The following is a 25,276-nucleotide window of genomic DNA, read 5'->3' as shown; positions in this document are numbered from 1 at the left end:
TCTTCCTAATCTGCAATTGCCTCTCTGAATATCACACTAACTGTACCCAAAAAAAAAAAAAATAATACTTCCCTTCTTAGACTTTACAGACCTGAAACTTGCCTATAGCACTTATTCAATGTTGCTCTTAGTTGTGTAAATTGCTTCCTTGTCCTTATTTGTAAGTCGCTTTGGATAAAAGCGTCTGCTAAATGACTAAATGTAAAATGTAAATGTAAAACTATCTGACTATCTTGTTCATAAACAATGGTGTCAGGACCTTTTATCTTGATGACGCTGACACTTTCATTCACATGAATACTTGCTTTTGAGGAATGAGCTCTCCATTTTGAGCAAGTCATGCACTTTTGCAGGTTATTAACCAGGTTTTCCAGTTTGTACTAATTGTTCTGAGAAATGCTTTGGCTGTTGTGCAAATATTCAATTCAATTCAATTCAGCTTTATTTGTATAGCGCTTTTACAATGTAGATTGTGTCAAAGCAGCTTCACATAAATGGTCATAGTAACTGGAACAGTGTAGTTCAGTTTTTAGTGTTTAAGTTCAGTTCAGTTTAGCTCAGTTCAGTGTGATTTAAAATCATTACTAAAGGTTCAAACACTGAAGAGCAAATTCATCGATGCGTAGCTCTACCAATCCTGAACCATGCGAGCCAGTGGCGACAGCGCAGAGGGAAAAAAAACTTCACCTGAGAGGAGAGTGAAGAAAAAAAACCTTGAAAGAACCAGACTCAGTTCGGCACGACCATTTTAATTTCTCTGCTGGCCAAAAGTCTTGTGCAGAGCTTCAGTCACCGTGATGGAGGCTGGAAGCTGGCCTCAGCGAAGACAATAATATAAACAATATAAATAGTGTTGTGAAAAATACACCAAAGCCACTGAGAAAAACTGTAACTAATCTGATTTTGCTGTACAGTAAAGTGTTCCTAAAACCAGTAAACTGCTCCTTAACTCAAATCTGAAATGTAAGATACACACAAGTGCTTGAACAGTAAAAGCGGTCACACTCACTGATAATTGATGGGCCGCTTTTGGTCAGTGCAAGCCGTCAGTCTCGGAGCTCAGCGGGGCGTCCTGCTTTGATGAGGTCATCGTGGGTCAGCCAGCTCTGATGAGGTCACGGCAGGTCGTCCCACTTTGATGAGGTCAGCTGGAGAGGGGTTTGTGGGTGCTGTAGTAGGGTGAAGGTGATAATGGGTCTACAGAGGAGGAAAAGAGGCCAACATGGACCATTACTGACCAGCTGTTTGCCGTGTACGGCTGTCATGTGCATGAAAGATCACAGGCCGCGGCTTGTACAGGAAAGCAACACAGTCTTTATAAGGAGAGAGAGAGATTGTGGGTCCACTAGTCTGGGTGGTTTTAGGACACAAATTTGGAAAATGTAGACATGACCTAGGTATTAGTTTGGGTTTAGGGGTAGGATAAAGCCATATAATCTATATTTGTACTGTATAGAATTCCTTAAGCCTATGTAGAGATCTTATTATAAACTATCAAAACCAAAGTGTGTGTGTGTGTCCACTGGTTTTAGTGGTTTACAAAAACACAAATTTGGATAATAACAAGGATATGACCTAAGTATTGCAAGATTGGATTTATGGGTAAAGCCATTTAATCAATGTTTTCACAGTATTAAGTTCAAAATGTCTATGAAGAGTTCTGTTAAACCACTAAAACTAAAGTGTGTGTGTGTCCTCTGGGTTTGGTGTTTTACAAGGACACAAATTTGGATGATAATAATATAGATATGACGATATATGATGACAATATATGACATTGCAAGTTGGGGTTTAGGGGTAGGATAAAGCAATATAATGATTTTTTTCAACAGGATAAAATTCATTGAGTCCTTTTAAATCACCAAAACCAATGTGTGTGTCCACTGGTTTAAGTGGTTCACAAGGACACAAAGTTGGATAACAATATAGATATGACTTATCAATATTCAATATGCCTACGGAGAGTCCTGTTAAACCGCCCAAAACCAAAGTGAGTGTGTGTATGTGTGTGTCCACTCGTTTTGGTGTTTTACGAGGACACAAATTTTAACGATGATAATATAAATATGACTTAGGTATTGCAGGAAAGTGTTTAGGGGTGGGATAAAACAATATAATCAATGTTTTAACAGGATAAAATTCATTGAGTCATTTTAATCCTTCCAAACTTATGTGTGTGGCCACTGGTTTGAGTGGTTCACAAGGACACAAATTTGGATAATAATATAGATATGACCTAGGTATTGCAAAATTGGGTTTAGGGGTAAAGCCATATAATCAATGTTTTTTACAGTATAAAATTCAATATGCCTATGGAGAATCCTTTTAAACCACTAAAACCAAGGTGTGCGTGCACTGGTGGTGGTGGTTTATGAGAACACAAACTTTGGATAATAATAATATAGATATGACCTACAGTAGGTATTACAAGATTGAGTTTAGGGGTAAGATAAAGCCATATAATCAATGTTATTACAGTATAAAATTCACAATGCCTATGGAGAGTTCTTTTAAACCACCAAAACGAACATGTTTGTGAGTGTGTGCACTGGTTTTGGTGGTTTACGAGAACACAGATTTGGATAATGACATTTATGTATGACCTAGGTATTGCAAGACTGGGTTTAGAGGTTGAATAAAGCCATATAATCAATGTTTCTACAGTATAAAATTCAGTATGCCTATGTGGAGAGTCCTTTTAAACCACCAAAACCAAGGTGTGTGTGTGTGTGTGTGTGTGTGTGTGTGTGTGTGTGTGTGTGTGTACTAGTTTTGGTGGTTTATGAGGACACAATTTTGAAAAATGACATAGGTTTAATCTTAGTTTGATAGTGTTGCAGTGGTTAGCTGTGTCATTATAATCCAAAACATTTCATTGCATATACTTAAATATTTAAAAACATACTTAATGCGATCTTCTGATATTCAAAATTTGCTGCAGGTTTCCTGTGATGTTTAGAGGTAGGGTAAAGCCATGTACATTTTGTTTTTACAGTGTAAGATACGTTATCCCTGGAGAGTCCCCATAAACCACTAAAAGCAATGTACGCACATTTGTGTGTGTGTGTATATTCTGATTTTGGTGATTTACAAGAACAGAAATTTGTATAATGACATGGGTATGACCTTGATTTACTCTATTAAAGTGGCTTACAAGGACGTGCCATGCGTCCTCGTAATTACTACTTAAAAAGGTCTTTTTACATTCAAATTTTACCACAGGTTTCCTGTGAAGGTTAGGTTTAGGGGTTGGGGTACGGTAAGGCGGTATAATAATAAGCGGTTTTACTGTAAAAAGTACAATAAACCTATGGAGAGTCTTTCTAAACCAACAAACCAAAGTGTGTGTGTGTGTGTGTGTGCGCCCCTCCCGAACACACAGTCACATTTGTCCTTCTCCAGGGAGCTTTTGCGTTTAACAGTGGAATTTCCTATGGCTCTCATCAGAGCGTATGGATCTATCTAATGAACTAATGAGTCTTTTGGCATAGGTACAGAACTTGACATCCTTCTCTCATGTGTGTGTTCAAACACGGGCGCCTCTCTTTTCTGCCAGCTGAAACATGCCCATACATTCTGCCCCACAGTGGCACCGCAGCCCTGGTCGGGACATCTATCATGGCCCCTGAGTGCAGGGTGTGACACTGCTGGCACTCTCGCACTGATTAACTTGGCACCGTTACACTTGCCCTCTTGCCAGAAGAAACAGCACCCGCTGGGCTGGTACAGACGACACTGCAGGCCTTTCATACAGGATGGGCATAGAGAGAGTGCCATCTTTAAAACTGATTTCTGCTTCAACAGTAAGTCATGGGTGATTGTGTATTGGTTGGTTCTCTTAAAGGCACAGTGCATACCTGTTTTGCATTACAATAGCCCCTTTCACACATACAGACCTTTCCGGAAAATTACCGGCAATTTTCCGGAAAGGTTGCATGTGTGAACAGGCCCTTTTTGAAAATACTGGTAAATTCGTTCTGGCTATTTTCCGGAAAGAGAAGTTGTAACATTACGGGTAATTTGCCGGAATGCTGCGCTGTGTGAATGCAGAAGGAAGATTGCCGGAAAGAGCGCGTCCACGTCTAGAACGTGCTGACGTGAGACACCTGCTTTAGCCAATCAGAACAGTCAGACGCATTCACGTGCGCGCGGTTTGTGAGAATAAAAGCCTTTGAATATTTTTCCAGACACCTTTAGCTGCTAGATGTTAGTCAGATAACGTTTCTATGTTCCTTCTTAATGCTAACTGTGTAAATAATCATCGATAAAATGTTTATGATAATCCGTTGTTTGTTTACCTTCAAGCTTTGCGTGTGCCCGTGAACGCCCATAGCGCCAGCACACACACATATCATGAACATCTCGACATGCGAAAGTGATCCTCTATATGTTTTCATTGGAGTTGTACTCAATACTGATCCATCCAAAGAGTTTGTAATGTAGTCAAATGTTTACAAACACAAGCGCAGCCGTTTAGAGCTCATTTCTGGTTAATGATGTCAGAATTTACCGGCTTTTTGCGATGGATGTGTGAATGCTCTTTTCCGGAAAAATTCCGTAACGACCTCGCCTGTGTGAACAGCGCTTTTTTGAATTTACCGGTAAAGTCGTTCCGGAAATTTTCCGGATATTTACCGGTATCACTGTGTGAAAGGGGCTAAAATCCTAAAAACCGTAATATAATTGTCAGTATTTTGATGACTGTCTATATTTACAATGTTCTGAATGTTTTCTAGGAAAATTCTGAGAAATCTGTCATTTTAACCAATGACATGGTGATTACGCTTAAAACAGTTTCAAACAATGAGACAAGACGTGATCATGCCAAAACAGAATTTTTAAACTTGTTTTGCATGTTTACTCTCAAATTTTAAATAAATACCAGGTGGGCCAAATATATGTGACATTAGTCTTTGTTAACAAACTCACATTTAATTTGGCATGAAAAAACTAATAATATATACACTCAGCGGCCACTTTATTAGATACACCTTACTAGTACCAGGTTGGACCCACTTTTGCCTTCAGAACTGCCTTAATCCTTTGTGGCGTAGATTCAACAAGGTACTGGAAATATTCCTCAGAGATTTTGGTCCATATTGACATGATAGCATCACGCAGTTGCTGCAGATTTGTCGGCTGCACTATTGGAAGCTCTATTGGATTGAGAACTGGTGACTGTGGAGGCCATTTGAGTACAGTGAACTCATTGTCATGTTCAAGGAACCAGTCTGAGATGATTTGTGCTTTGTGACATGTTGTTTTACCTTCCTTTGTTGTCCATCCCATCTGCCTCAAGGTTTGACGTGTTCAGAGATGCTCTTCTGCATGCCTCGGTTGTAACGAGTGATTATTTGAGTTACTGTTGTCTCAGCTCAAACTAATCTGGCCATTCTCCTCTGACCTCTACATCAAGGCATTTGAGCAGTTTTTTAGCATACTTATAAGATTACATACCACCAGCACTATATCCTTGATGAATGATCATGTCACATAAGCAAATATAATCTTAAATAGAAATTTCATTGGTCGCTCTGGCTGTTGACATCTGGACACAGTCAGTCTGTGCATGCTGGCAAGATCAGTTTTAACAGAGTTTGTGTAATGGTTTGGCACAGATTGTTTTCCATTTCATTCCATCACTGACAATTGACAGTTAATGTCAATTTTCTTCTTTAAAACAATGGGGATAGTAATTGTTTTGCATATGTGTGATTGCTTATCATTTCTGGGTTCTGAAGATAACCTCATAAACTGATAGGGAAATTAAATGACTTTTGCCAACAATTTTGGGACAAGAGAGGAAAAAATGAGGGTCTGCATTAATGTGGCAAATCCAAGATTGAGAAGAGATTTATAGTAAACTTGGACCAAAGAAAGAGATACAAATCATGCGTTTTATACCTCTGACAAAAATTTTTCAATTTACTCCACGATTTTACTTACTCAAGTGGTTCTACACTTTTATGAATTTCTTTCGTTCAGTTGAACACAAAACATGATATTCTGAAATGCAATGCAATGAAAAAGAAGACAAAATATTTCCCAACATTCTTCAAACTACTTTATCTTATTTTCTTTGTTGCACCTCTAACCAACAACTAGACTTAAAAGAAGGTCATAACAGTCTTCCTTTGTGTTGAGCAGAAGAAAGAAACTCAAGTTTGGAACAGGGATGAATAGGCTAGACCTTCAATTTTTCTCCCTTTGTCTGATATAAATGGAGCTACATTTACACCAACATTGTAGTTTCTAATCATAGTTTAACTATGGCAATTGTGATTTTATTGGAATCAATTTTTAAACTTTGTATTCATTCAATGAACAATTAAAACCTTAATTGTCATTCAAACTTACCAACTTTAAGAGGTGGGCCATTCATTAATTTTCCTTCGACTTTGTCCCTTTATTCATCAGTGATCGCCACAGTGGAATGAACTGCCAACTTATCCAGCAAATGTTTTACACAGCGGACACTTTTCCAGCTGCAACAAATGAGTGTGTCATTGTTGACAGTGTTAATAGCGGTAGTTGTAGAGTTGAACAGGCCTTTGTTGATTCTATCATACTGTTGGAATATTTTGACACCACAAGCTACAATAACACTTCTGTGCTACTATGGTATTTTTTCCAGCTGCTAAATAATAACATTGACAGCCAATCAAAATGTGCAATCACGTGATTGTCACGCGCAAAACTTGAACGGATGAAGGGCAGGAAGTTGAAGGGAAGACAAAGAGGAAAGTCATTGTTGCGATTTAGACCATATTTTAAAAAGAGAGATATAAATTGACAATAAATATATGTAGTGGGTCACTTTTATATAAGAGTATTGTGAACTAAAATATATGCCTGACAGGCGGTAGACAGCAACCGTGTCCTCCACACATAAACACAAACATGCAGAACATACAAAGACGCATCGCCTAAAAATGGCTCACAACTTAAAGTGCCTAAAACAATTGTCTATCACCCGTGTAAGTAATCGGCATATTTCAGTTTTTTTTTTCCTGTTAATTAACATAATCCTTTCGAAGTAACTTTAATGTTGTTTACAGGCAAATTCCCAACAGGCTGCCACATGGAAAACAAGAGTGTCGGAACGGGTCATTGCGCAGGATGGCAGGTGAGTGTCTGGATTTTGTATATATACTTTAGTTGGTGTAGTCTTTTTTTAAAAATAGGAATTCATAAACAAATAAGGTAAGAGTTATAATATTTTAGCTAATATTTGTGTGTATGCTGTGTATACATGGATTAAGAAAGTTATTTTAAGCCTTTCTTTTCCTACGTTTTTTAGTCAGTGTGTCTTTAACATGCGCAAACAACCTGCGCTTTGGAAAGTTTTCGGCTTGTAATGTCGTGATAATACATTTATATACTTAGATGTATAGATAATTTTTTTTACCATTTTTTTTCAATTTCCCAGATAGTTTTTTTTTTTTTTTTTTGTGGAAACCCAAAGTTTTAATATAATAAACCCACATCTATCAGACACCCACCCACATTGCTGTAACGTGTACATATGATAATATATGTAGAGTTTAAACTTGAACAAAGTCAAACGTTGCAATATATATAAAAAAAACTCATTCTAAAACATTATTTCAGTTAATTTGATTAACAGGTTAAATGTAAATTGGTTACATTGTCAAGTTCAAATAAATACAAACTATTAAAATAACAAGAAACAAGCTTGTTTTGTTCAATTAACAGGCCTACAAAAAATCTGAACAAAAATATGTTTACTGAAAATTTAGACTGAACCTTAAACTTTGGACTTGGACACGAATTAACAAACCAAATAATTAATTCTTTTAAATTAAATGACATTGAAACTGTAATAAAATTTGCAAACTGTTTATAGCAAGCTTTTAAATGAATTTTGTAATGGACAAATTTGACTCTGTCAACCATGATTAAACTTCCTGTGCTAGGTAAATGCGATAGCTTTAACACTTGACATCTGTAATTGAAGCTAAGAAAACAGGGATTAAAATTATATGAATTAGTAATGTTTCACAAAATCAGATTATAGCATAAGAAAATTTTCCCTCAAATATTTATACTGTTTTATACTGAAGGAATTGTCACATACTGAAGGAATTGTCATGTATGACTGATTTTCTGATTGAAGGGGGGTCTACAGTAATATGTAGGCCAATAGTGTGTGTGTGTGTGTGTGTGTGTGTGTGTGTGTGTGTGTGTGTGTGTGTGTGTATATATATATATATATATATATATACACTCTCAGAAAAAAAGGTACAAAATTGTACCTTTTAGGGTACAAATGGCCCGTCACTGGGGTGGTACCCTTAAGGGTACAAATTTGTACCTCTATTTAAAGGTACAAAATTGTACCTTCTACATTTGTACCCTTTAAGGGACAATTTTGTACCACCACCGAAGGTACAAAAATGTACCTTTTTATATTATATAGCATTTTCAGGGTACTGACCCAGGCATTTTGATCCTTTGGTGACTGCATGCATAAATAAATAAATAAAATATTTTGGTTCGCAGATGTCCATTTTTATTTATTAATGTAGAAATATTTCATTACAACTCAAAACTGAATGTGTTAAGAAATAAAATTACACAGTAAATATAAAGCAGACATGTAAAACAGTAAAAAGAACAATTTAGAAAACAAATAAAAATTGTTCACTCACTGTACAGTATATAATCTACCCTTAATACAAAGACCACAAGAATACTGTTTAAGATTTATAAACACATTACACAGGCTACATCAAGTACTTCACTTTATAAAGTCCAAAGTATTCGTCTTTAGTCAGAATACTCAGTCATAATAAATAATTTGTCATCAACATTTTCTCTGTATTTCAGAATGAAGGCAATGTTTCTCTATAAATTGCTTCAACAGTGCAGAAAACCAAATACATCAGTAGCCTCTTCCTCAACACCAGTAGATTACTCCTCATCATCCTCAAGTGGAGTTGTAATTTGTTGTAACACAATATGTGTTTATGTTTTTGATAAACATGACATGTAAAGCACTCATATCTGGAAAATGTTCTTTGATAGTCATTAGGACCACAAGTTATTTAAAAATTAGCTTTATGCATGAATGATAGCAGTGTGCTAGATTAACTTGATGATTGTGATTATCCCAAGAGCATGTAGAGAAACAAAAAACAAGGTTGATCACTCTGGTAACTGGAGTAGATCGAGGCTTGTCACCGTCCACCGTTCATTCAAAACATTCCACTGCAGAAACATCAAGGTGTTCTTCTAGTAAGATGGATATGTCAAAAATTTATATTCGTCCACATCATTAGCCCGGCCAATCGCAATCCCATCAACTCTGAAGACTGCCGTGACTCGTCTTGTTAACACAGTTGTCCAGTCGGTGTTGTCCTCCTGTACTTGAACTGTTGGATGTGGTGAAGATGGTTCACTGTAAATGACAAAGCAATAATTACATTAATATCAGTCACTCTATCACTGATGAAGAGAAAATCAACATGCATAGAAAGTAAAATAATTAATATTCACCGATTTAAAAAAAAAAAGTATCACAGATTAAAAGACTAATATTAATTTCATTCATTCATTCAATTTCTTTTTGGCTTAGTCCCTTTATTAATCTGGGGTCGCCACAGTGGAATGAACCACCAACTTATCCAGCATATGTTTTATGCAGCAGATACCCTTCTAGCTGCAACCCAGTATTACGAAACATCCAGACACACTTATTCACACACACATTTATACACTACAGACAAATAAGCTTACCAAATTCAGCTATAGCGCATGTCTTTGGACTTGTGGGGAAACCGGAGCACTTGGAGGAAACCCTCACGAACACTGGAAGAATATGCAAACTCCTCACACAAATGCCAACTGACCCAGCCGAGGCTCGAACCAGCAACCTTCTTGCTGTAAGGTGACAGCACTACCCACTGCGTCATCCTAATATAAAGAATATCAAGCATTATAAAATGCATTTATCACAGCATATACTAAACAGAAAACAACATACACACTGGAGCACAACGAAATGTTGAAGTGTCTCGCTTAACAAGGCTGGCAACATGAGAATTGCTGCTGTAAAATCAATTCCTGGAACATAAAATGTGGCATACAAACAAATATGAAGTAATCCATACAAAGCTAGAATTGAATAATATTAATCAAGTGGAGAAAGTTTAGAAAGAGTACCTTAGAGTCAGGTCCATAGCATTCTTCAGTTGATCTCTCATCTTTCGATGAAAACCTAGAAAATAATTTTAAACACGTGGGTGTACATTTATTGTTGTTTCTAAGTAAAAACCTACAAATTTAAATTAGTATGTAAGCCATTAAAACCATGGTATAGATAATGAGACATACTTACATCTTGTAACTGAGCCATGCTTTCATATGACATGCCTTCACTGGTCTAATGCTGTTAGCCTGCATTATGTTGTTCAATCTTGTCCTGAAATACAATTGGAAACTTCATAAACTTCAGGAAAGCAATAAGATAAAGCAATAACTATTTATTTATAGTATTTTATTTATATATAAGTATAACGTTAAACGATAGTATAGCACCAACAATTCTGGACATGAGAGTTTGTGGACACTCCTCAACATTAATGTAACTTAGACACTGAAACGAAGATATGTACAAGCATACACACGCCACGTTTGTAACTAGCCACGTTTACATAATCAGTCGCTTTGCCGGTGACAAAATTGTGATTTTTCTTCACAAAATGGCGGTGTATATAACCGTCTAAAATTACATTTCCGCGGTCAACCGTGGCTAGAAAATGGCCTCAAAATATAAAACATTATCGATAATTACAAATTCCAGTATTAATAACAAAAGGTTTTATATCAAGGTATATGAAGACTTTAGTCGCGCCAGCTCCGGGCCACACCGCACATTACTCACGGCCCGATTCCGGTGCACGGTTACGGCAGCGTCGGCTCGCTTCTGCCGCCGCATATGGCCCGAGTAACGATACAGCAGACGGACTCGGGCAGGCGAGAATCTAGCCGCAACTGGCCCAAGTGTATTTTGCTATCTGGGTTGCGATTATATTCCGCCGTGGCAACACTTATTAATAAAGCAGTAACGTAACGTAACATATAAGGCGCGAATACGTAACGTAGGCGATAAAGGGAACTTTTACACCGAGAAAACTAACAGCATATAGTACTTACCTTCTATAACGTTATGTCCCTCGGTGACTTGGATATCACGTTGTATTAACTTCTTTAATAAGCTGCAGACATCTTAGCAAACTCCATCCTGCAGGCCAACGTAACGTTAACTTACACCAGCCAGCCCGGAGCACAAAGCGGGGGAAAGCCGAGACCGGAGAGTCAGACAAAATCAACAGAACACGGCTTCACATGTAAAAATGAGACTGAAAATATATCTTTAATACATTCTTACCTGAAAAGTGTGGACTCCAAAATAGACTTTTCTTTGAAAAGCGTGCGAAGTTCTGTGTAAACAGCAAGCATACTCGACCGACCGCCTCAGTAACAAACACTACTATAACGTCTCAAAAAGCCAAATTCTTAAAGAGACAGCAACATCACCACCTGTATGAAGATGCTGTCCCTCTGCATGGTTCTTCTTATTCTACATCTCATATATACTATAGGGACTTAAACAGTAAGCAAAGACCAGTATTTACGTTTTTAATGATTAAAATGACATTTAATTATAAAATAAATTATTAACATTTTTGAGAAAAAATGTAATTTAAATACATGAAAGAAAAATTAATTATTAAAATATTTAATTCAATCAATTTATTTATTTATTATATTTTTAAATTATGTATTTTAGTATTAATGTTTAGTATTAATACATTTAAATTAGTGTTATATAGTGTCTTGATCTTATCATGAGCTGAGGGTACAATTTTGTTCCTATAGGGAAACAAAATATATAATTGTACCTTTAAAGGTGCCAAATTGGTCCTTTATGGTACAATTTTGTATCCAAATGTGCTATAAAAGGTACAAAAATGTACCTTTCAAACCTAAATCTGGACATTTGTACCTTTATAGCTCATTTGGGTACAAAATTGTACCCTAAGGACCAATATGGGACCTTTAAAGGTACAATTTTATATTTTGTTCCCTCTAGGAACAAAATTGTACCCTCATTGTACCTTTTTTTCTGAGAGTGTATATATATATATATATATATATATATATATATATATATATATATATATATATATATATGTATATGTGTGTGTGTATGTGTGTATATATATATATATATATATATATATATATATATATATATATATATATATATATGTGTGTGTGTGTGTGTGTATGTGTATATATATATATATATATATATATATATATATATATATATATATATATATATATATATATATATATATATATATGTGTGTGTGTGTGTGTGTGTGTGTGTGTGTGTGTGTGTGTGTGTGTGTGTGTGTGTGTGTGTGTGTGGCTCATTGAATGGAGGAATAAGTCTAGTTGCGTCCCCAATCCTTGTTGAACTTATTCATTTCACCTTATAGATATCATTGTCGATATAAAAAATGGCTTTACTTTAGCGAATGATTGTTGTGTTGTAATTGCTCAGATTATTGTTGGCACAGCGCGGAAAACCAGATGAGGAGGTTTTAAAAATATGCCCTCCAGTGAGGTTTCTTCTTTTAATACATCTCTCGCAAATCGCACACTCTTTTCATCCGTCGCTGTTTTTGATAAAGTCGGGCCGGTGGCAGCTGTGGCTGGAGACGTGACAGCTCGTAAGCCGCGGAAGGAGCGGCGGCCCCGTTAAAGACTGGCGGTTTCATTCGGGTATTTGTTGTGATCCCCCGGGAAACGGGTCATTAGCGTTATTGATGGGCACTCAGTGCGAGCGCGGATGCCGCCATGCATATGGTTTTAATATGACAAGACGTGTTAGGGGGGACGGCTTACTGTTTAAAATACCTCAGAGGTCCGTGAATCTGACGTAAAGGGCCGTCTGTGGTGGAATTGGATAAAAAGTCAACTGTGCGCTTGGAAACTCGCTCACCTTAGATATCGCGCATGACGCACTGCAATTAAAGGTTGCTCTTCGACTGTAGTTAGGGGTTTATTACTATAATTTGGACCCTCAAGATATTTTCACTGGTGTGTGGAAATATGCTGCCACATTTCCTTTCAGTAATGCGCTGATATACACCCACCACTTAGTGCCACAACAATCTAAAGCACACAATAACAGGCTTGTCTGATTGAGCAGCAGCAGTCGTTTAAATGCGCATTTAAGACTGCATTCTGCACACTTTTATCTGTTGCTTTAACAGTCATGCTCCTTTAGATAGAGCAGGCTTGAAACAAAAAAGTTCTTTCATAAGCAGTGGGTTTGTAATTGAAATAAAAAGATGAATCATTTTGGTAACAAAAATGTAGCTTTAAGTAAAAAGTGGATAAAAAATTGAACACTGTAAATTCCACATTAAGCAAAGTTTAAAATATACACATTGATGAAGTTTATTAAAGGGATAGTTCACCCCAAAAATGGAAACATGCCCACCATTAACTCACTCTCCCCTTTTCCCCTTGACCACAAATAAAGATATTAGAAAAGCTGAAACTTGTAAACAAACAAATATGGAAGTCAATGGTTATAGGTTTACTGCTTTTTTTAAAATATCTTTCTGTGTTCAACAAAAGAAAGAAACTCAGACAGGTTATAGGAACATGTAAAGGGTGAGTAAATGATGACAGAATTTTCCCTGTAGGGTGAACTATCCCTGTAATGGCAATATTTGTTGGCCCAAACAATGATGTGCTAACTTTTATATTTAGCTTTAAGCCTACCTGAACTGAAAAGCTTATTGAAGTTCATTATTGGCATTGTTTACCCAAAAATAAAAATGTACCTACTATTTACTTACCCTCAAGTAGTTATAAACATGTATGTGTTTTTTTCTGTTGAACACAAACAAAGACATTTTAAAGAACGCTGAAACCTGTAGAAAAAGGATATAAGGAAGTCAATGGCTACAGATTTCTTAAAAATATGTTGTTTTGTGTTCGACAGAAGAAATTAGGACATAATGGATGAGTAAATGATGAAAGAATTTTCCTTTTTCGGTGAAGTATCCCTTTACTATCCCATTTGTTGGCCAAAACAATGATTTGCTAACTTTACACATTTTGCTTTACCTCAACTGAAAAGCTTAATGTAGCTGTAATTGCGCTTTATATTTATTTAAAAAGTGGGTAAACAACTGAACATAATAAACTCCACACTGAACAACTTAACACATACACATTGATGAAGTTTATTAAAGGGATAGTTCACCCAAAAAAAATGAAAAAATGTTTGTAACCCTTAAGTGGTTATAAACATTTATCCTTTTGTTGTTGTTGAACACAAACAAAAAAAATTTTAAAGAAAGCTAAAACATGTAGCTAACTATAGGAAAAGCAAGCATTGAAGTCAGTGGCTACAGCTTTTTATTTTTGCTTTAATATCTTGCTTTGTGTTTAACAGAAGAAACACATGCAAGTTAGGGTGAGTTAAATGATGACAGAAATTTCCTGTTTGGGTGAACTATCCCTTTAATGGCAATATTTGTTGGCCAAACTATGATTTTCTAACTATTATATTTAGCTTAAAGCTTAGCTGTAATTGCACTTTATAAGTAGTAAAAAGTGGGTAAACAACTGAACATAATAAACTCCTCACTGAGCAACCAAATACATACACATTGATGAAGTCTAAGACGATAGTACTCCTAAAAATGAAAAATTGCCCACTATTTACTCACCCTTAAGTGGTCATAAACCTTTATTTGTGTGTGTTTTTCTACTGAACACAAAGGAAGATATGTTAAAGAAAGCTGGAACCTGAAACTGTATAGGAAAAGGAAATATGTCAGCGGCCACAGCTTTCTTAAATATATCTTGCTTTATGTTCAACAGAAGAAACTCAGGTTAATTAAAGGGTGAGTAAATGATGACACAATTTTTGGGTGAACTATCCCTTTAATGGCAATATATGTTGGCCAAAACAATAATGTGCTAACTATTATATTTTGCTTAAATCTTAAAGTAGCTGTAATTGCGCTTATATTTAGTAACTAATTACAACCAAATGCATACACATTGATAAAGACTATTAAAGGGATAGTTCACCCAAAAATGAAAATTTCCACTATTTACTTGCCCTTAAGTGATCATAAACATTTATCCTTTTACTATTTTCTGTTGATCACAAAGACTTTTTAAAGAAAGCTGAAACCTCTAGGAAAAGGAAATATGGAGGTCAATGGCATCAGGTTTCCAGCTTTCTATAAAATATATTGTTTTTTTTTTTTTTTTTTTTTTTTTTTTAGCTTTATTTTTATACATTAAAACGTTTTACAGAACAGAACATTCAGTGACAGCAGCGGTTATTAACAAAAAAAAAAAAAAAAAAAAAAAGACAGTAGCCGCAGATGTAAATAAAAAAATTTAAAAATTACAAAAAAAAACATACAATATTTTCAGTTTCAAAGGAGCTAGAAATACTATGTCCTATTCAGGTACAACGTAACAGGTGCCCATCTTTGTTTAAAAATATCCATATATGTTTTAGTTGAAGTTTTAGTATGTTTAATATGTTTTAGTTGAAGTTGAGCAGTCATATACTCCATTCTATATATACAATCAAGTTTTTCTATCCACTGTACTATTGTTGGAGGGTGTGGCTTCATCCAATTTATTGTTATGGTCTTTCTTGCACTTAGTAAAAGTATATGTATATCTCTGGTTTTTATTATATATATCCTGGGGTATCCCTTCAAGCAAGAAAAACAGGGGAGTAAAAGGCAGATCTACCTGCATAATTTTCATTATCTCAATCTTTACCCCTTGCCAAAATGCAAGTATCATTCCCAAAATATATGTGCGTGATTACCCACATTTCCGCAACCCCTCAAGCATTCCTCTGACTGTGGACGATTAGTATATTTGGAGACCATCAATGGTGTTCTAAAAAAACTAATTTTTGTTTTCCAGTCAAACTCTTTCCAGTTATGGCTGTTGATCCCCTTATGAGCTTCTGAACATATGTTTTCCCAAATATCATCCTCAATCTTTTCATTAAGTTCAGATTCCCATTTTTTTTTTTAATTTGAAGGGTGTTATCTGTTGAATCCAGGATTAGGCTATTATTATTGGTTTGTTTTTAATATATATCAAAATATATTGCTTTGTTTTGTGCAATATCATTCAAAAAAGAGTGTTTATATGACATGTAGAACCAAAGAACATAGAGATGTGTTCTTCCCAGATGTTTATTTGTAAGGGCAAGTTTTAAATGTTAGTAAAACTATTAAATATTTACTGATAATGATATGTACAGGGAACATTGAACGTTATGTTCAAGCAAATATGCTGGTGAGAAAGTTTTGTTTGTGTTTGGAGCAGGTTAAGGAAAACCTCTTTAGAACTTACTTCTTTGTACACAGCTCCTCTGGTGTAATTTTAAGAAGAGAGTCTCCATAAGCTGCAGGTTGCACAATGATTGTTTGAGGATTCTTCTACCAAAACATAGATGGTGTGCATGTGAAATATTTTGTAATGTAAGAGTTTTTCCTTTAATGAAAATTTTGATCTATAAGTTTATATGTCGGTTGGAGAATTCTCAGAATAGCACTTTAAAGTTATAAACCTAATGCTTACTGAGGTGTGTTTTCAGTCACCTTTAGTGGAATACTGGCATAGCTGTCTTTTTAAGGCATAATGTGTGGTTTGTATTGTTTTGTTTGTTTGTCTTTTGTATTATTGGACCTATGGAATAAACAGAATATATCTCTAATAAAAAGGATGAGTAGGCTAAATAATGACAGGATCTTCCTTTTTGGGTGAACTATTCCTTTAATGGCAATATTTTTTGGCCAAAACAATGATGTGATAACTATTACGCTTTGCTTTACCTGAACTGAAAAGCTTTAGCTGTAGCCTAATTGCACTCTCCATTATGGCAACTGCTGCATCAACATGTTCAAATAACTCGTTTTCACGGTCAGATAAGATGTTCAAGCTGTGTTTTTTAAGAATTCGGCCTACAAACGCTGTGAAAACTAACTTCGGTCTCTGAATAACATAAATAGTCACACGGATGAGTGTTCAGGTGCGCAGAGTGTCCGAGATTCAGGCTTGACCACCGGCATCCACAATACCGCGTCGGGCGCCACCTAGCGGCCCTTCTCGCCACTGACCCGTGCTGACACTGCACGAATCCCCTGCTCATTGACATTCACCCAGAAACCTGCTAAATGATCCCTGAATAATCTAGATTAATGACGGCTCCTGTTAAAAGGGGAAAAAACTATGATAGTGCTCTTTGCGTATACACAAAGTTGTTGAGTGTTGATTTTTTTTTTCTTCACTGAAACGAGGGATTTTCCAGCATCTAATGTGGCGTTCAGTCTGCTGTTTTTAATAGATGGTCTCTCAGATGGACTTTACTCTGTCCGTAGAGTCGCTTCTTGTAGAGAAGGAGGTTTCAATCTAGATGAAACAGACCACCAAATATGATCTCTTTAAATGTAGAAGACATCTATAGTTGGTTGTAATAAGTGTACTGAGAAAAAAGTTTTACTAAAAATTGTTATGCATTATAGTACTGCATTTATTCATATTAAATATAAATTGTACACATTTATTTGTCTAATTTTAATCTAATTTGCATTTATTTGTTTTAATCTATTTTTTATTTAGTGTATTTATTGTAATTAAAAATATTTATTTAACAGTTTTGTTTTTAATGTTTTATATATAATTTTATTAGTTTTTATTTCTTGGTTTCTTTTATACTCATTTAAAATTAGTATTTAACTAATTTAAAAACATTATCTTAATCTTGATTCATTTAACAGTTTTATTGTATTAATATCTATTATTTATTTATTTATTTATTTATTTTCGATAATTGTTAGGCTTTTCTAATTTTTGCAAACATTTTCCAAACATTTTTATTTATTTTTTTTTTTACATTTTAACAATTAATTTACATCATCAAATAGATTTCTTAATGTGCTTATTTTGTTAAGGCTCTTTCTGACTGACACATAAAGCAACCAGTCACAGTTAGTTTTGTTCAGTGTCATGTTAAGGGTGTGAAAACTGATCGTTGATATTAATTTTGGCACTGTACTTTAACAGCTATCAATTTTCTTAGGAAAATCCTGTAGAATCGATCCAATTTGATAAAGACATCAAAACTCCTAAAGTGTTTCCTGTTTTGTGTGTCAGCGGACTGTGAGACTCAGACTAATGGAAGAAAACATGGAAATTTCCTTTTAGTACTATAGTACTAAAATTTTATATTGAGTATTATTATGGGGTGACACAATGGCTCAGTGGTTAGCACTGTCGCCTCACAGCAAGAATGTCACTGGTTTGAGTCTCGGCTGGGCAAGTTGGCATTTCTGTGTGGAGTTTGCCTGTTTTCCCTGTGCTGGCGTGGGTTTCCTCCGGGTTGCTCCGGTTTCCCCCACAGTCCAAAGACATGTGCTATAGGTGAATTTAATGAACTAAATTGTTCATAGTGTATAAGTGTGTTGTGAATGTGAGTGTGTATGGGTGTTTTCCAGTACTGTGTTGCGACTGGAGGGACATCCGCTGCGTAAATCATATGCTGGAATAGTTGGCGGTTTATTCCGCTGTGGCGATCTCTGAAATAGAGACTAAAGTTTGTCATCATGACAAAATTAGACATTTGTTTGTATAATTTTATTTATTTGAATCAAATTTCTATTTATTTGTTTTAATATATATATTTAATTTAGTGTATTGATTATATATTTAACCATTTTATGTTTCCTCTTTAATTTTTTGGTTTTTGTTTTATGATTTAAAGTTTTAAACAATTTTTTTTTCTGTTAATTCATTGTTCCTTTTCATTCATTCATTTTCCTGTCTGCTTAGTCCCTTTATTAATCCGGGGTCGCCACAGCGGAATGACCGCCAACTTATCCAGCAAGTTTTTACGCAGCGGATGCCCTTCCAGCCGCAACCCATCTCTGGGAAACATCCACACACACATTCACACAGTCATACACTACTGACAATTTAGCCTACCCAATTCACCTGTACCGCATGTCTTTGGACTGTGGGGGAAACCGGGGCACCCAGAGGAAACCCACGCGAAAGCAGGGAGAACATGCAAACTTCAAACAGAAACACCAACTGAGCCGAGGTTCGAACCAGTGACCCAGCCAGAAGGTTCTTGCTGTGAGACGACAGCACTACCTACTGCGCCACTGCCTCGCCTTGTTCCTTTTATACAAATTTAAAATAATATTATCTTAATCTTTGATTTGTCCAACATATATTTATTGTAATATATATTTATATATATATATATATATATATTTATATATATATATATATATATATATATATATATATATATATATATATATATATATATATATATATATATATATATATATATATATATATATATATATATATAATTTATTTATTTATAATAATTGTTAGGCTTTTCTTTTTTGCAAACATTTCCCAAGCAGAGCTGGATTTAAAAAAAAAAAGCATTTTAACAATTAATTTAAATCAATAAATAAATTTCTAAATGTGTATTTTTCTAAAGGCTCTCTCTGACTGACATGTAAAGCAACCAGTTAGTTTTGCTCAGCGTCATGTTCAGGGTTTGAAAAATCATCTTTCAAAGGTGTTCTAATAATTCTGACTTCAGCTGTATATTGACACATACACCAAGTTTTCTTGTGAACTCTTACCATGTCTGCCGGTGCTCTAAATTTGCAGATTTCAGACTGTACAATGAATTTTATTTATTTATTTATTTATTTGTCTCACATAGAGCGTTTAGCAAGATTATGGATTCACAGTGGTAGTAACCATTATAGGGGTTGGTCAGATGTATATTTACAGTTGAAGTCAAAATTATTAGCCGCCCCTGTTTATCTTTTCCCCAATTTTTGTTTAACAGAGAGAAGATTTCTTCAACAAATTTCTAAACTTAATAGTTTTAATAACTGATTTATTTGATTTTTTGCCATGATGACAGTACATAATATTTGACTAGATATTTTTCAAGACACCTTTTTAAAACTTAAAGTGACATTTAAAGGCTTAACTAGGTTTGTCGGGTTAACTAGGCAGGTTAGGGCAATTAGGCTATTATTGTATAATTGCTTTTATTCTAGCTGAAATAAAAGAAACAAGACTTTCTCCAGAAGAAAAAAAATATTATCAGACATACTGTGAAAATTTCCTTGCTCTGTTAAACATCATTTGGGAAAAAATTAAATAAAATTCAAAGGGGGGGCTAATAATTCTGACTTCAAGTGTATACTATCTTATTTTATTCATTAACATTATTATTTAAAATACAGATCAGCTTGAACTATTTTTCCACTATTAAAGGGCTGACACCACCTGCCCCATACACCTAAATTTGATGTCTTTCAGGGGAGAATCAAGCATTAGTTAAGGGGACTCAGTCCCACCCAAACCCCCTTGTAATTCACACCCTGATCTACCTGGATTAAGACATCCAAACTCCTAAAGTGTATCCTGATTTGTATGTTATATCATTAGATGTTCACTCAGCGGAAGGTGAGACTAATGGAACAAAAGATTATAAAACTATATTATAGTACTAAAGTTTAGTATTTAGTATTATTATTTTGTATTCCAGGCTAGTATTTAGTATACATTTTAATATTATTATTATTTTTAGTAATTTGCCTGATAAAAATAGCCTCAATTATTCTGTCCACGGAAAAGAAATTCTCGCTGCCTCAATATTATATTATTTATAATTATATATAATTTTAGTCTGGTTGACGTTAGGTGAGATGACTAGAAAAGTTAAGTGGGTTCAACTAAAATGTTCACTACATTATGGAAACTTAAGTAAATCTGTGTGAAATGTATACAGTTGAATGAGTTAGAATTATTAGCCCTCCTGAATTATTAGCCTCCCTGTTCTTTCTCCAATTTCTGTTTAATGGAGCTACATTATTTTCAACACATTTCTAATCATAATAGTTTTAATAACTCATTTCTAATAACTGATTTATCTTTGCTATGATGACAGTAAAATATATTTTACTAGATATTTTTCAAGATATAGTATTCAGCTTAAAGAGACATTTAAAGACTTAACTAGGTTAATTAGGCAAGTTAGAGTAATTAGGTAAATCAATGCATGATGATGGTTTCATCTGCAGACAGTTTTAAAAAAATTGTTTAAGGGGGCTAATGATATTGATTAACATTGGTTTAAAAAAAAATGAAAACTGCTTTTATTCTAGCCAAAATAAAACAAAGAAGAAAAATTATTATAGGAAATACTTTGAAATATTCCTTGCTCTGTTGAACATCATTTGGAAAATATTTAAAAAAGGAAAAAAAATAATTCAAAGGAGGGCTAATAATTATGACTTCAACTGTATATTTTTGTGTGCGCGCGTGTGTTTAAGCAGAATTTTTAATACCAAGTGCAGGATTCACGACAGCACAACCCACCGCTGTGCCACTTAAGGCGTCGATTTCATTAGCAAAACATGCACCCAGCCTAAACAAGGCCCATTTCTCAAGTGTCACAAAAATTAATCTCGACATCAGTTTAAACCAAAGTGCAACAAGTACACAAACAGATGACGCTTTTACACCCTCTGAGATGCGTTCACAGTGTGCAAGTGTGGGAGAGTTCTCTGATACTCATCTCCAGCAGCACTTTGGCATTTAAAGATTTGTTGTTTCTGTCCAACAAGTGGCCCAAATGGTGCGAGACCCCATTGAGTTGATTTCCCTCGCTCTCTCTTCAATTTTTATCGCCAGTTCAAAAAGTCACAGCCCTCGGGGAATGGGAGAGAGAAGAGTGTAATCTCTCTGGTGCGAAAGACAGCATGGTGATAGTGTCGCTTCGCTGGCGCTGTACGCGTAATTTCCAGGCTAAAGTTCCCATCAGATCGCATCTGATCTGACCTCTTCACTGGGTTCTTTCATCAAAACCACCAATCTGGCTGTCTTTCAGAATGCCAGGCTTGTCTTTGCTTAATTAACCTGTATCAAATAAGTCTGGGTTACATTCATGCACTAAAAAACACAGGTTTCGAAATATCCATCAATGTAAACCTGATAAACTGACACATATAGGGCATGTTTTATGCCTGGCCGTGCCTAACAAACCACCGGCGCCAATTCCTAGCTTTGCAAGACAAGATATTTTAAATACAGTTCATATTTATCTGCATGCCTCAGTTTAATTATACTTTTTATTGAACTCACAGGCAGCAAAGCCAGGGCAGTAAAGCTAAATCCATCTTAACGCCATCCCAGCAAAATTGCATTCGCCTCATTGACATTTCACCCAAGACTGCAGAACTGTGAAGATGCAATGAGCAACAGCTAAATGAGTCTTTAAGCTTTGTGTTGTATGTACTGTCATCTGCTTTTAGATATTTTAGCTCTCCAAAACGTCTTATACTGCTGGAAAATTGTTATTTGTTTTATTATTTTAAAATATTGTAATCATAAACACACTGGGGAAAGAGATAATTCACCTAAAATTAAATCTGCCATCATTTACTCATTGTTTCTTTCTTCTGTTGAACACGAGAGTTATTTTGAAGAATGCTGGTTGATTGTACTCATTGACTTTCATGGTGTTTTTTTCTACTATGGATATCAATGGGTGCAAGCAACCACAATTTTTCTAAATATCTTTGAGTTCAATAGATGAAAGGAGTCAGGAAGGTTGAAAACCACAGGAAGGAGAATAAATAGTGAGGTATTATAAATTTTGGGTTAACTGTCCTTTAAAAAAAACAGGCTCTTTATTGTCATTCATGGTTCTGGTACTCTTTAACATCCATGCAAACTTTTAATTTATTCGTTCATTTATTTAATCAGCTTAGTCGCTTTTTATTATTTTTTTTTATCACCACAGCGGAATGAACCGCCAACTATTCCAGCATATGTTTTACACAGTGGATGCCCTTCTAGCCGCAGCCCAGTACTGGGAAACATCCATACACTCTCGCATTCACACACACTCATACACTACGGCTCTATTCACCTATAGCACATGTCTTTAGACTGTAGGGAAAACCGGCCTGTTCTTTCCCAAAGGATTTGATAAAACATGACAATAGACTAACTAAGCTACAAGACGAATCAAAACACAATAAAATATATGAAATACATGAAGCTTTCTTAAAAGCTTTGCTTTGCGACAAATTTGTAATTGATGGAGATTAATAAACAGTACAGCATCATGAATTTAAAAAACTGATTAAATGACTTTACTCACAAAAATGTTTCTTTAAAAGAGTAAACCTGTTGCCATAAAGGGATAGTTCATCCAAAACTGAAAATATTGTCATCATGTACTTACTCTTTACTTGTTGACCTGATTTTCTTTCTTCTCTTGAACACTAAAGAAGATATTTTGAAGAAAGATGGAAACCTGTAACCATTGACTTCCACTGTATTTGTTTTCCTACAAAGTCACTGATTACACCTTTTCAGCTTTCTTCAAAATATCCTTTTCATTTTCTAATAATAAAAAAAAAAAAAACGTATGAACATTTGAAACCACAAAAGGTTTAAAAATAGTCAGTACACTTCTATTTATGGGTGAACTGAACTGTCCCTTTACAATTATTAAGAAAATGAAATTTACCAAACATATTGACAACTTCTGAGCTCACAAAAGGTTCATCTTTAGATGCTTTTACTGCTTATTGTTAAAATCATTTCCCTATAAGTAAAAGAATGGCTTTTTCGCCTACTTTTTTCAGTTTCATCTACCAGCTAATGCTTCAAAACTCTTCCACATTCACAAAAAGCGGTTTGTATCCTCTATAAATAAGCTGGATGTTTTCTAGTTATTTAGTTTCTTTAGTAACAGTTTGAAAACCTGTAACCATTGAGGTCTATATATTTATTTTTCCTACTATGGAAGTCAATGCTTACGAGCTTTTAACATTTTTCTAAACAACTTATGTTGTGTTCAATAAAAAGAGGAAATTTATAAATGTATGAAACCACTTGAGAGAGAGTTAATAGTGAGTATATTTTAGTTTTTGGGTGAACCTTTATCTCTTTAAGACAAATAGTTGGATTTACCCAATATATTTACAACTTACTGACAACATCTGAGCTCACAAAAGGTTCATCTTTAAGTTTTTTCTCCTTATTGTTAAAAATGTATTTGAGTTTCTTTAGTCTGTTGAGCACAAAATATAATAATCACTGTGAGAAATTAATCGGTTTTTGTGGGAAATGGAGTTTTCTCCATAAATGACACTATTAAAAAAGAGACAAATACAAACAAATGGTTTTACCAAACATATTGACAACTTCTGAGCTCACAAAAGGTTCGTCTTTAGATGATTTTTCTGCTTATGGTTAAAAAACATAGTAACACTTTACAATAAGGTTAATTAGTTAATGCATTTACTAACATAATCATAACCAACACTCGTAAAGCATTTATTAATCATAATTGAACATTTACTAATGTATTATTAACATTTAAGTCCATGCTTGTTAACATTAGTTAATGCACCATGAGTTAACATGAACTAACAATGAACAACTGTATTTTCATTAACTAACCTTTATTAACATGAACAACTACTGTAGTAAATGTATTGTTCATTATTTGTTCATGTTAGTAAATGCATAATATAACATTAACTAATGAACCTTGTGTGTAAAGTGTGACCAAAATCATTTCCCTATGAGAAAAAAAACAACTGCTTTTCCCCCTACTTTTATTAATTTAATCTCCCGGCTAATGCTTCAAAACTCTTCCACATTTACAGAAAACAGTTTGTATCCTCTTTATAAAAAAGCTGGATATTTATTAAGGTATAAAAACCACTTGAGAGACGGTAAATAGTGAGTATATTTTCATTTTTGGGTGATCCTTTCTTATACATATTTCTTTAAGGCAAATACATTGATTCACCAAACCTATATGCAATTTATTGACAACATCTGAGCTCACAAAAGGTTCATCTTTAGAAATTTTTTCTCCTTATTGTTAAAATATATTTGAGTTTCTTTAGTCTGTTGAGCACAAAATATGATAATCACTGTAAGAAATTAATCGCTTTTTGCAGGAAATGCAATTTTTTCCATAAATGACACTATTAAAAAAATGAGACAAATAAATGCAGATAGATTTACCAAACAACCAATGGCAACCTCTGAGCTCACAAAAGATCCATCTCTTCACTTTTATATGCTAGATAATGCTTCAAAA

At 34.7% G+C, this 25,276-nt stretch overlaps 2 long non-coding RNA genes across 6 annotated transcripts in view; one reads left to right on the top strand and one right to left on the bottom strand.

The window, feature by feature from the left end:
- Positions 1-6,546: 6,546 nt before the first annotated feature.
- Positions 6,547-25,276, top strand: part of LOC141377893 (uncharacterized) — a 57,050-nt gene continuing 38,320 nt past the window's right edge. For both annotated transcript variants that reach the window (XR_015509737.1, XR_015509736.1), the window contains exons 1-2: positions 6,547-6,977; positions 7,059-7,126. This is a non-coding gene — a long non-coding RNA (uncharacterized LOC141377893). The remainder of the gene's footprint in view (positions 6,978-7,058; positions 7,127-25,276) is intronic.
- LOC141377890 (uncharacterized) lies at positions 8,511-11,522 on the bottom strand. 4 transcript variants are annotated; one of them, XR_015509711.1, is made up of 7 exons: positions 11,414-11,522; positions 11,179-11,288; positions 10,361-10,444; positions 10,186-10,240; positions 10,007-10,086; positions 9,760-9,936; positions 8,511-9,421 (listed from the first exon to the last, which is right to left on the bottom strand). It is a non-coding gene; the product is annotated as an uncharacterized LOC141377890 (long non-coding RNA). The 4 variants fall into 4 exon arrangements; XR_015509710.1 differs by having other exon boundaries at positions 10,011-10,086; XR_015509713.1 differs by having other exon boundaries at positions 11,179-11,266.

This window comes from Danio rerio, chromosome 15 (assembly GCF_052040795.2).
Source record: "Danio rerio strain M-AB ecotype USA chromosome 15, GRCz13ab, whole genome shotgun sequence".
Taxonomy (NCBI): Eukaryota; Metazoa; Chordata; class Actinopteri; order Cypriniformes; family Danionidae; genus Danio; species Danio rerio.
This window is presented reverse-complemented; position numbering and strand designations above follow the sequence as displayed.